This window comes from Schistocerca gregaria, unplaced genomic scaffold, assembly GCF_023897955.1.
Source record: "Schistocerca gregaria isolate iqSchGreg1 unplaced genomic scaffold, iqSchGreg1.2 ptg000378l, whole genome shotgun sequence".
Classification (NCBI taxonomy): Eukaryota; Metazoa; Arthropoda; class Insecta; order Orthoptera; family Acrididae; genus Schistocerca; species Schistocerca gregaria.
The window spans coordinates 14,965,973-14,975,266 of NW_026061824.1; the positions used below are offsets into that span (position 1 = coordinate 14,965,973).

At 42.6% G+C, this 9,294-nt stretch overlaps 1 non-coding gene across 1 annotated transcript; it reads right to left on the reverse strand.

Moving 5' to 3' along the window:
• Positions 1-810: 810 nt before the first annotated feature.
• Positions 811-885, reverse strand: Trnat-ugu (transfer RNA threonine (anticodon UGU)). Its single transcript has one exon. It is a non-coding gene; the product is annotated as a tRNA-Thr (tRNA).
• Positions 886-9,294: the final 8,409 nt, after the last annotated feature.

Here is a 9,294-nt window from a genome sequence, read left to right on the forward strand (position 1 = left end):
AAACAACCTTAAATTTAACGATACAGTGCTAATTCGAACTTTGAGTTCGATTTTGAGGGGTTTGTTTCACTCCTTATGCCTACACAAAAATTAGTTAATATTAACAAATGTCATATTATAGCTATAAGTTCCTAAGAAAAGTATTTACTTTTAGGGGTCAGAGGTAGAAGTTAAGAGATCGAACCACTTTTAATTTATGCTGCATGCCGTTCTGAGAAAATCGTTACTCGAAAAAAAAAGTGTTCAAAGTTTAGGGAAAACATTTAGTTATATTATTACTTCGATTTGCATGAACTGAGTGTTACATATATATTTTTAATGTCGCTGAAAACGAATCTGAAGTCAGATTTTCAATATTCAAAACATCTAATCCAATACGGAGGGCAAACGATTATGTTTTGACCAATTTTTACCAAAAATGTATTTTCGTTATTTACGTTTAGTCTGCAATTCAAGGAGTATTTATCAGCCCTTCCTCTACCTCTGATTGTTCCTAGACAGCAACTTCCTGTTCTTCTTGGCAGGAAAAGCCGATCTGTCTAAGCTGGATATGCAGCACTCGGCAGCCTGCACTTGATATTCGTCCGTATTTTCGGTGAGTATGTTTGCATGCATTCTGCAGTATGAATCCTTTTGAGCACGTGCGACACGGGACGAGTTATCATCTACATCTATATGGATACCCTGCAAAACACATTTAAGTGCCTGGCAAAGGGTTCATCGAATCACCTACACAACTGATAATTAATTGAAACCCTCAGCTGCCGACAGGTGTTGTTGATATACTTCGATGGGGACAGCTGAAAAGTGTGCCGCTACTGGGACTCGAACCCAGGATCTCCTGCTTACAAGGCAGACGCTCAATCCATCTGAGCTATCGAGGGCACAAATGAACAGCACGACTGCAGGAATTTATCCCTCGCACGCTTCCCGTGAGACTCACACCCCGAACCGCCCACAATCCGATTACGTAATGTACTTAATAGGTATTTGTCCATCCACTCATTACTGGCTCACACTAAGGTGACGATTCCCGTAAGATTTCCGGTAGCCTGTCCGCATTCGCACAGACGAAGGTCAATGGCTGGGTGACGTTTAACCATAGATATGAAGATAGTAACTGTTCTAGAAAGAACAGGCGCCACTGACGACCGTGCAGCTCTTCTAGAATACATGATAGACCGGCCGATGTGGCCGAGCGGTTGTAGGCACTTCAGTCGGGAGCCACGCGACCGCTACGGTCGCAGGTTCAAATCCTGCCTCGAGCATGGATGTGTGTGATGTCCTTAATTTAGTTACGTTTAAGTCGTTCTAAGTTCTAGGAAACTGATGACCTCAGATGTTAAGTCCCAAAGTGCTCAGAGCCATTTGAACCATCAGTCCGTATGTTTGCACACTACTTACAGTAACTTATGCTAAGGACAACACACACACAACCATGCCCGAGGGAGGACTCGAACCTCCAACGGGGGGAGCCGCGCGAACCGTGACAAGGCGTTGGACACATGGCGGGTACCCCGCGCGGCTCATGGCAGCCGTGACACTGCTTCAAACAATAGACTGTAGAAACTTTTGTAAAGCACGGATTAAAAAAAAACCTTTCCGTTCCAGGAGTCTAGACAAGTACACCTTTAAAAAATGCAACTACAAAGAAATTGAATTTTCGAACGGGCCAGGGCTTAAAACTTTGAAGAGTTAAATTTTAATGGCCGTTCTCTTGTATGCAAATAGTTTCACAGTAGAAATTTCTCTAGTTTTATTTATTTATTTATTTTTTGCTGTAGGTAAAGAAGGATAGGATTCTGAGAAGGGGGAAGGGGGGGGGGGGGGGGAGGAATCTCGCCTCTCCCACCTTGGAATTCTCAGTACAGAATTTTTATTCATTACGAGATTCTCAGCCACTTGCAGAAGTGATTTCGCGTGATTCTGCAAAACTTTTCCTTTAGCCAATCGTAGCAACTACAGGATTCCGTTCCTGCTGCATGACATGTCTCGGAACTTAAACTGACCAACTTATTTGCATAAAGAGCTAGCTTATCATCCGCTTCTTTACTTACTTAGACCGTTCATGGTCTGCAAAGCATTTTTTCTTTAATCGTTTTTTTATGTCTTTTATAAACTGCAACACTTTCTAAACTTTTCTAAACGCCGTTGAAGCATGGTCTTTTGCTGAATGACCAAAAAGCAATGCTGACAGCTGGGGTAAAAGGTTTTTGTTAATCAAGCCGTTTGTATTCTTGTATGTATAACGCATATTTCTTTATATCTAATTGAGAAGTGAAATACCGGTTTTCGTAGATGCAGATTTAAAATATTTTAATATAACGCAATAAATATTTCATTAAAATTTTCATCCCCTTATGCTCGAAGTTAAAAACCAGTGAAACACGTAGTTTTTAAAAATTGTAACAGATTAGCCGAATACGAATTGTCAGATATGCTTTCATAATGCTTTCATACTGAACCATTTTCAGAAACGTGGAGCCGGATCTGGGAGTGAATTTCCTTCTCTCCGAGACACCCGGCTTCTTCTTCGACTTAGCCGGCAAACAGGCCGAGGACGCCGGTTGGGGACCGAATATGCAGCAGTTTGTGGATGGCGACGTCGTCACTGGCTGTTGCCTTCGTGCGGGCCTCTTGTGTAAAGGGGGAGCCAACCGTGGCCAAGTGAAGGTCTGTATTCCACAGGAACGAGTTAGCATGGCACTCAGATATTTCCACGAGTCGGCGGACGGGGGTCATTTGGGGTTCTTCAAGACCTTGAACCGAGTTCGGGAATACATGTTTTGGCCCAACCTATATCGCGATGGCAGGCGATTTGTTGGCAACTGTGTCCAGTGTAAGCGTGGTAAGCCCGATGTTGGGCTGCACAGAGAACTACTACAGTCGCTTAGGGAGCAGTGTCCTCTGGACCGCGACTCAAAGATCGAAACAACGATCGACGGAAACTGGCGCCAGAAACGCACCAGCTAACTCTATTTCATCCCCTTAGGGGTTGAACTTCCAAAAACACCGAAACACGTATTTTCTTATTTGTAGCCTTGAAGTCAAATACCAATTTTCGTAGATGTAGCCTTAAAAATACTTTCATAGTTCTTCCATAATTATTTATCTCAAAATAAAATGTTCATCCACTATTTCACCTCATAGAGGTTAAATTCCCAAAGATACTGGAACACATATTTCTTTATTTCTGACCTAGAAACCAGATACAAATGTTCGTATGCCTAGCTTCAAAATTACCTTAATAGCTACATGATTCAGAAATCCTTTCACGTCCTGCGTCTCCCCCTTAGAGGTGGAATTTTGAAATATGCAGTATAAGCGGTATAAGATCAACACTCTTTCCAAATCTCAAGGTTTATTTTCCTTGGCGGTCTGGACTGTGTGAGTTTCATAGTAATAGTCCTCCACACACACACACACACACACACACACACACACACACACACACACACACACACCACTACCAATGCCACCACCACCTCCTGGGGAAATTTCTGCAGACGCCCTTGTTCCACTGCAGTCATATTTTGCCGACGACCTACATTTAGCAGCGTGGGAGGGATAGTGTCGTGCAACAGACAGTATACTCAGTAGACAACGAACTGTTCGTTGTGAAATCAGCGACATATTAACCGAGACTGACAAAGAAGGTGCTGAAGGTGAAGCACACTAGACTCGTGTCTACCACGGCTTCAAATAGTATCGATTTACTATGAACGGAAGTTCCGAAAAGTGAGCAAATAATTTTACAGTAAATTCAGTACCGATGGTGAGGATATACAACGAAAAACATTTCTATAAAATTTCAGAAATAATGAAATATTCCACTCAAGTCGCTTGACAGAAAACGCAATGGATATGCTTGCACTTAAGACGGAAGGCCCTACGTGCTTACGCAGGCTTACGACAGATCGCAAAATTCGGCAGTAGGCGTAAGCCAACCTCGTGTGCTGCCATCTGTTGTTGATGCCAGGCATCAAGGTCTCAGTAGTACGACCATCCACTGGAGAGTAGTTTGCTTTGTAAGCACTCCGTCTTCAGGCCACGAGTGACCTACTGGGACAGCACCATCCGACCGCCGTGTCATCATCCGTGGAGGATGCGAACAGGAGGGGCGGGGGTCAGCACACTGCTCTCCCGGTCGTTATGTTGGTATTTTTTGACCGGAGCCGCTACTATTGGGTCGAGTAGCTCCTCGATTGGCATCATGAGGCTGAGTGCACCCCGAGAAATGGCAAGAGCGCATGGCGGCCTGGATGATCACCCATCCAAGTGCCTTCAACGCCCGACAACGCACTTAACTTCGGTGATCCCACGTGAACCGATGCAACCTCCGCGGCAAGGCCGTTGCCGCAGATATTTTACAGTAGTTGCTTACGTTTCATAATTATCTAGTTTACGGGGAAAATGTAAAAAAGGCGATTGTCACCGAAGCTACAACTAATCTGAATTTCTGGTTAGTTATCAAGTGGTCTTGTGTGCGAGCCTGAATTTTTCATCCTTTGCGGTGGGAATGATTCAAACCCGTCATGTTCTTCTTATGAAGTGTTCTATTTATTTTGCACAGAATGATCGTTTGTAGTTGTCTTGAGTTACTAGGTTGATAAATTTTTGTTTGGCGCACGTATCATAACTGAGATTTGCGCTTAATGGCTGAAGGTGAATTAGCGTAATGAGTAGTAGCGAATGTTACAGTAACATGTTTGTAAATTATTTCAGGTAAATTACGTTAGTCGTGTAATATTATCCGTATACCAGTACAGTATATGGGCCAATTACGTTAGTCATGGAATACTATCCGTATAAGACTATGTCACCTTGGTGTCCCGGAATTTGCTTCAATTTTGGAATCCACGAAAGAACTGGAAATTTTCCTTTACACAGCTTTCCATATAATTTCTATTACAGTGATTCAGTCTTGCCTGTCACTCGACTTTTCTGACTGTGAAATAAATTCTATCGCTCAGGTGCTTATTACCTCTTCGTGTTTCCATTTGCCGATATTGCGCATAAACACATATCTCAAAGTTGCTATGGACATTGATGGAGCGACACACTTTTCTATGGCGACACTGCAGTTTATAGATAGAAAAACCGATCAGTTAAAACGACATGGGTATTTTAGTTCTGAATAACCGATGTCTTTCAGTATTTGTTTGCTCTCGATTATAACAAGTATCTTTTCATTTTTTCCTGATAACCACGTAAAAACAGATATATCAATTAGCCACAGATGTCGTAGTAAAATTTTTAGTTTTCAAATAAACCTTTTTAAAAAAAGACGAGTAATTTTTATTCGTAAGATTTCCATAGCACTGAAATACGGCGTTATTACAGAAAAAAATGGGAAAAGTTATGTATGCCACTTTAATAACACTGCTGATAGAAACGAGCAACAAATGGATTGGTCCAACATTGCCGAGACAATACTGTGCCTGTTATACAAGCAGAGCGCGAGACTGGACACAGTTTCTCGCTGTTGTCGAACGTCAGTTGTAACATAGAATGGCACCATCTGGAAGTCTGGAAGTATTTTACGATATGCGGTACGAGTGAAGAACAAAGTTAGATTTGGTCGACTTGCGACATCATACAAGGAAAAAAGTTAAAATTTAACAAATCATTCATAGTTCTGGATAAAAGTAGAAAGTGCCTGATCTGCTGCTGTGTCTACGTAGTATGCCGTTATCTGCTTTTAGCCCTTATAAACAGAGAAATTAAAACGAAAAAGAGAGTTCTCCTGCCGCAGTTTTCACTCTTTATCGCTGGACTATACGTAATGCCTGCATAGTGCTGTGATAACCGATTACAATATAATTTTTGAGCAGAGCTTCTAAAAACTGTAATCAGTAGGATAATATTGCCAGTTTTCTGTAGTATAGAAGCACTCGCCAGCGGCGAAGATCGGACAAAGTTTTATTTGACTATTTAATTTAAAGAAATTAGAATTATATTAATACCGTCAGTTGCTCGCGAGCGTTGATAAATATCAACGTGGACAAGTGAAAATGTGTGCCGCGACCGGGACTCGAACCTGGGATCTCTTGCTAAAATGACAGACGCTCTATCCATCTGAGGCACAGAGGACACAGTGTATGGTTCGACTGCAGGGACTATCTCGCGCACGCCTCCTGCGAGACTCACATTCTCACCTTGAATGTCCATACACTACAGTCGTAGAGTCCCACTCCAACACACTCATTCCTCGTGGAAGACATGTCCATATCAATATAAGTATATGGTTCTGGCAATACCAGCCATGACCTTCTTCTGTGAAGATGCACACGTATTCCCCGAACTGGACTTGGTAAGAATGTGTTCCACGATATATGAGTGTGTCGGTGTGGGACACTACGAATGTAGTGTGTGGACATGCAAGGTGAGAATGTGAGTCTCGCGGGAGGCGTGCGCGAGATAGTACCTGCAGTCACACTATCGTCTGTGCCCTCGGTGGCTCAGATGGGCAGAGCACCTGCCATGTAAGCAGGAGATCCCGCGTTCGAGTCCCAGACGTGCACACATTGTCACCTGTCGCCGTTGATATATATCGACACACTTGAGCAGCTGACGGTATTAATATAATTCTAATTTCGTTCTGAACGGCTGCAGGTCATCATAAGGGTATTTAATTTGACATTTTGATTCCATTTATCAAGAAACTGAGAAAGTAAAAATTGTTTAATCTTTGTTTGATTTCTACGTTTACTAGAGAAAATAATGTAAATAAAAGACTGAAAATCGGTTATTACAAGAACTGGTATTGTGACGGGCTTTAACAATTAGCTTAAAGAAGGGTTGGGAAACTGATAAGAGCCGAAAACCAGTTATTTCAGCGATAACCAACATTCCCACTGGTGTTCTGAGTGGTAAGATTGACGCACAAGGACAACAAGAACAGTTTCTCAGAAAGGTTACTGGAGCTCTGATGTTCTCAAAATGAACGGGCCAGCCATTGGCGTCTGCGAGGGTGAAGGGGAGGGGGAGGGGAGGAGGTCGGGAGGGGAGGATAGGCAAAAGGGCACTTTCACCCATCGCCCCCAACCCTCCCTGGAATCTGGAGTAAAGAGTTTTTATTCGTTACAGTATACTCTTCCAGATAAGAATTCTCCACAATACTGATAAACCTTAGCTTTGGCCAGTTGTAGCGCTTATAGAGTTAGGGTCTTGTAGCTTGATGCACCTCGTAACTGACCAGCTGATTTGTACACAGAGTGCCAGTTTCAGAATCATGCACTCCAGCCCCGACCCGCCTTCCCCCCTCCCCACCACTGGAAATATTTCTGCAGGCTCCAGTCTGCCACTGTGCATATATTTTGATAACATCCTGGTTTTAATAGCATCGAAGGAACAGCATTGTGCAGTAAAAGGGTAGACCTAGCACAGAACACACCATTCACAATGAAACGCATCACTTAGTAGATGGTGAAGTACTCTGAAGCTAGCCAGATAGAAACAGAACCTCCTGGCACTGCATCTAACCCAAATTCTAATCTTACACTAATCTCTTGTATGTACCTACCACGCCCTCAAAGAGCCAACGATTTACTATTATCAGAAGTTCCGAAAAATGAGGAAGAAATTGACCCACACTTTTTTGCGTTGTTTATTATTTCGATTACACCATAAAGGGAATGGACTTGTAGCCACAGGTTACACAAGCGATAGATGGTTTAAAATACATAAAAAGAGATGACAATAAGAAACGCTTTTTAAAAACACAATGATGCACGGCTTTTACGATTTTTACAGGAAAAAAATGGATGACAAAATAAAGGTTTTTCAAAAATACGCTGGTAGACAATATTGGGGATTTTTTATCTTTATAGATGACTAGCGGAAAAGCTTGGTGTTGACCAGGCATTTATTTAGAGCTGTGCGTCCACGTCCGTACTATGCAGCGTCTGGCCTTGTCCTGAGTTTTTATGACGTATCTCCCGAAACATGTGTCGTACAATGATATAATTTTGTAGGTACATTCAGCGTCATATGCGGATACTGTCTGCAAAATTTATTGCGAATATAGTAGCAAAGAAGTAACAAACTTAAATGTCACGAATGCTGTGATGCCCACACACTAGGGTGTAACTAATGTACACAGGATGCTTGGCACGATCATTATGGCTACCATCACCTGTGGTCGTAATTGGACCAGCTGTGTCGACGTAGTGAAAATATAAATGTGCATAACATGGTAAACGTCCATTCTTTCCAGCCATCTGACCTGAACTACGATCAAAAATATCATAAAAAGTGGTAGGGGCAATGGCCTTGCCGCAGTGGATACACCGGTTCCCGTCAGATCACTGAAGTTTAGCACTTTCGGGCGTGGTCGGCACTTGGATGGGTGACCATCCGGCCCCCTATGCGCTGTTTCCATTTTTCGGGTTGCACTCAGCCTTCCGATGCCAATTGAGGAACTACTCGTCCGAATAGTAGCGGCTCCAGTCAAAGGAAACTACCACAACGAGTGGGAGAGCCAGCTCCTCCTCCACCCTCAGTGAGAATGACGTGGGGGTCGGATGGTCCTGATTGGCCACTTGTGACCTGAACACGGAGTGCTTTTTTAAAGTAGTACTCCCTACATAAAACTGACAGTCTAGGCTCAGGGACTGTCCACGGTAAATGCTGCAATGGACCTACGAATACTATTAAAATAACGGTTTGAGTTCTCTTTAATTGTCCAATCATCTGAAGTGAGTCCTTATTGCAGTACGCTGAAAAATAGATTTTATGTTAATGGCGGATAAATTTTATGTGAATGGCGGCAAATTAACTTTACCCTAATGACACACAAGGTCAATGCCGTACTATCACGTAAAGTATTCTCAGATCGAAATGTTTTGCATTACAAAATCTCCAATGTAGATTCATAATACCGCAATTATAATTCTCAAAATAATTTGGAGCTACGTTCAATGCATATTTAAATGCATCTTTCAAAACAATAACAGAATTCTCATTAGATCATCATTATCAATGGCTAGAGTATTCCTATTATTTCGTCTACCAAAAACCGCGTCTCACTATGGCTTCTTCAGTACGCTGTTTTGTTTTCCACTGTTGACAATAGAAACGATCTGGCAGATGTGACATTGTAGATGCGCAGTATGCGTGTCTTAATGCAAATAAACCGTCTGGAACATTTACCCTTGAACGTCCCTAGAATGGGATTTCATGGAACGTTATTACTTTCCTGTGTCCATTTCCATCACAAAAGCTGATCGCCACGACTGGGGAAGGGGAGGAGGGGGTGGGCTGAAAGTTGGCAGCAGTGGCAGAAAAACCGAA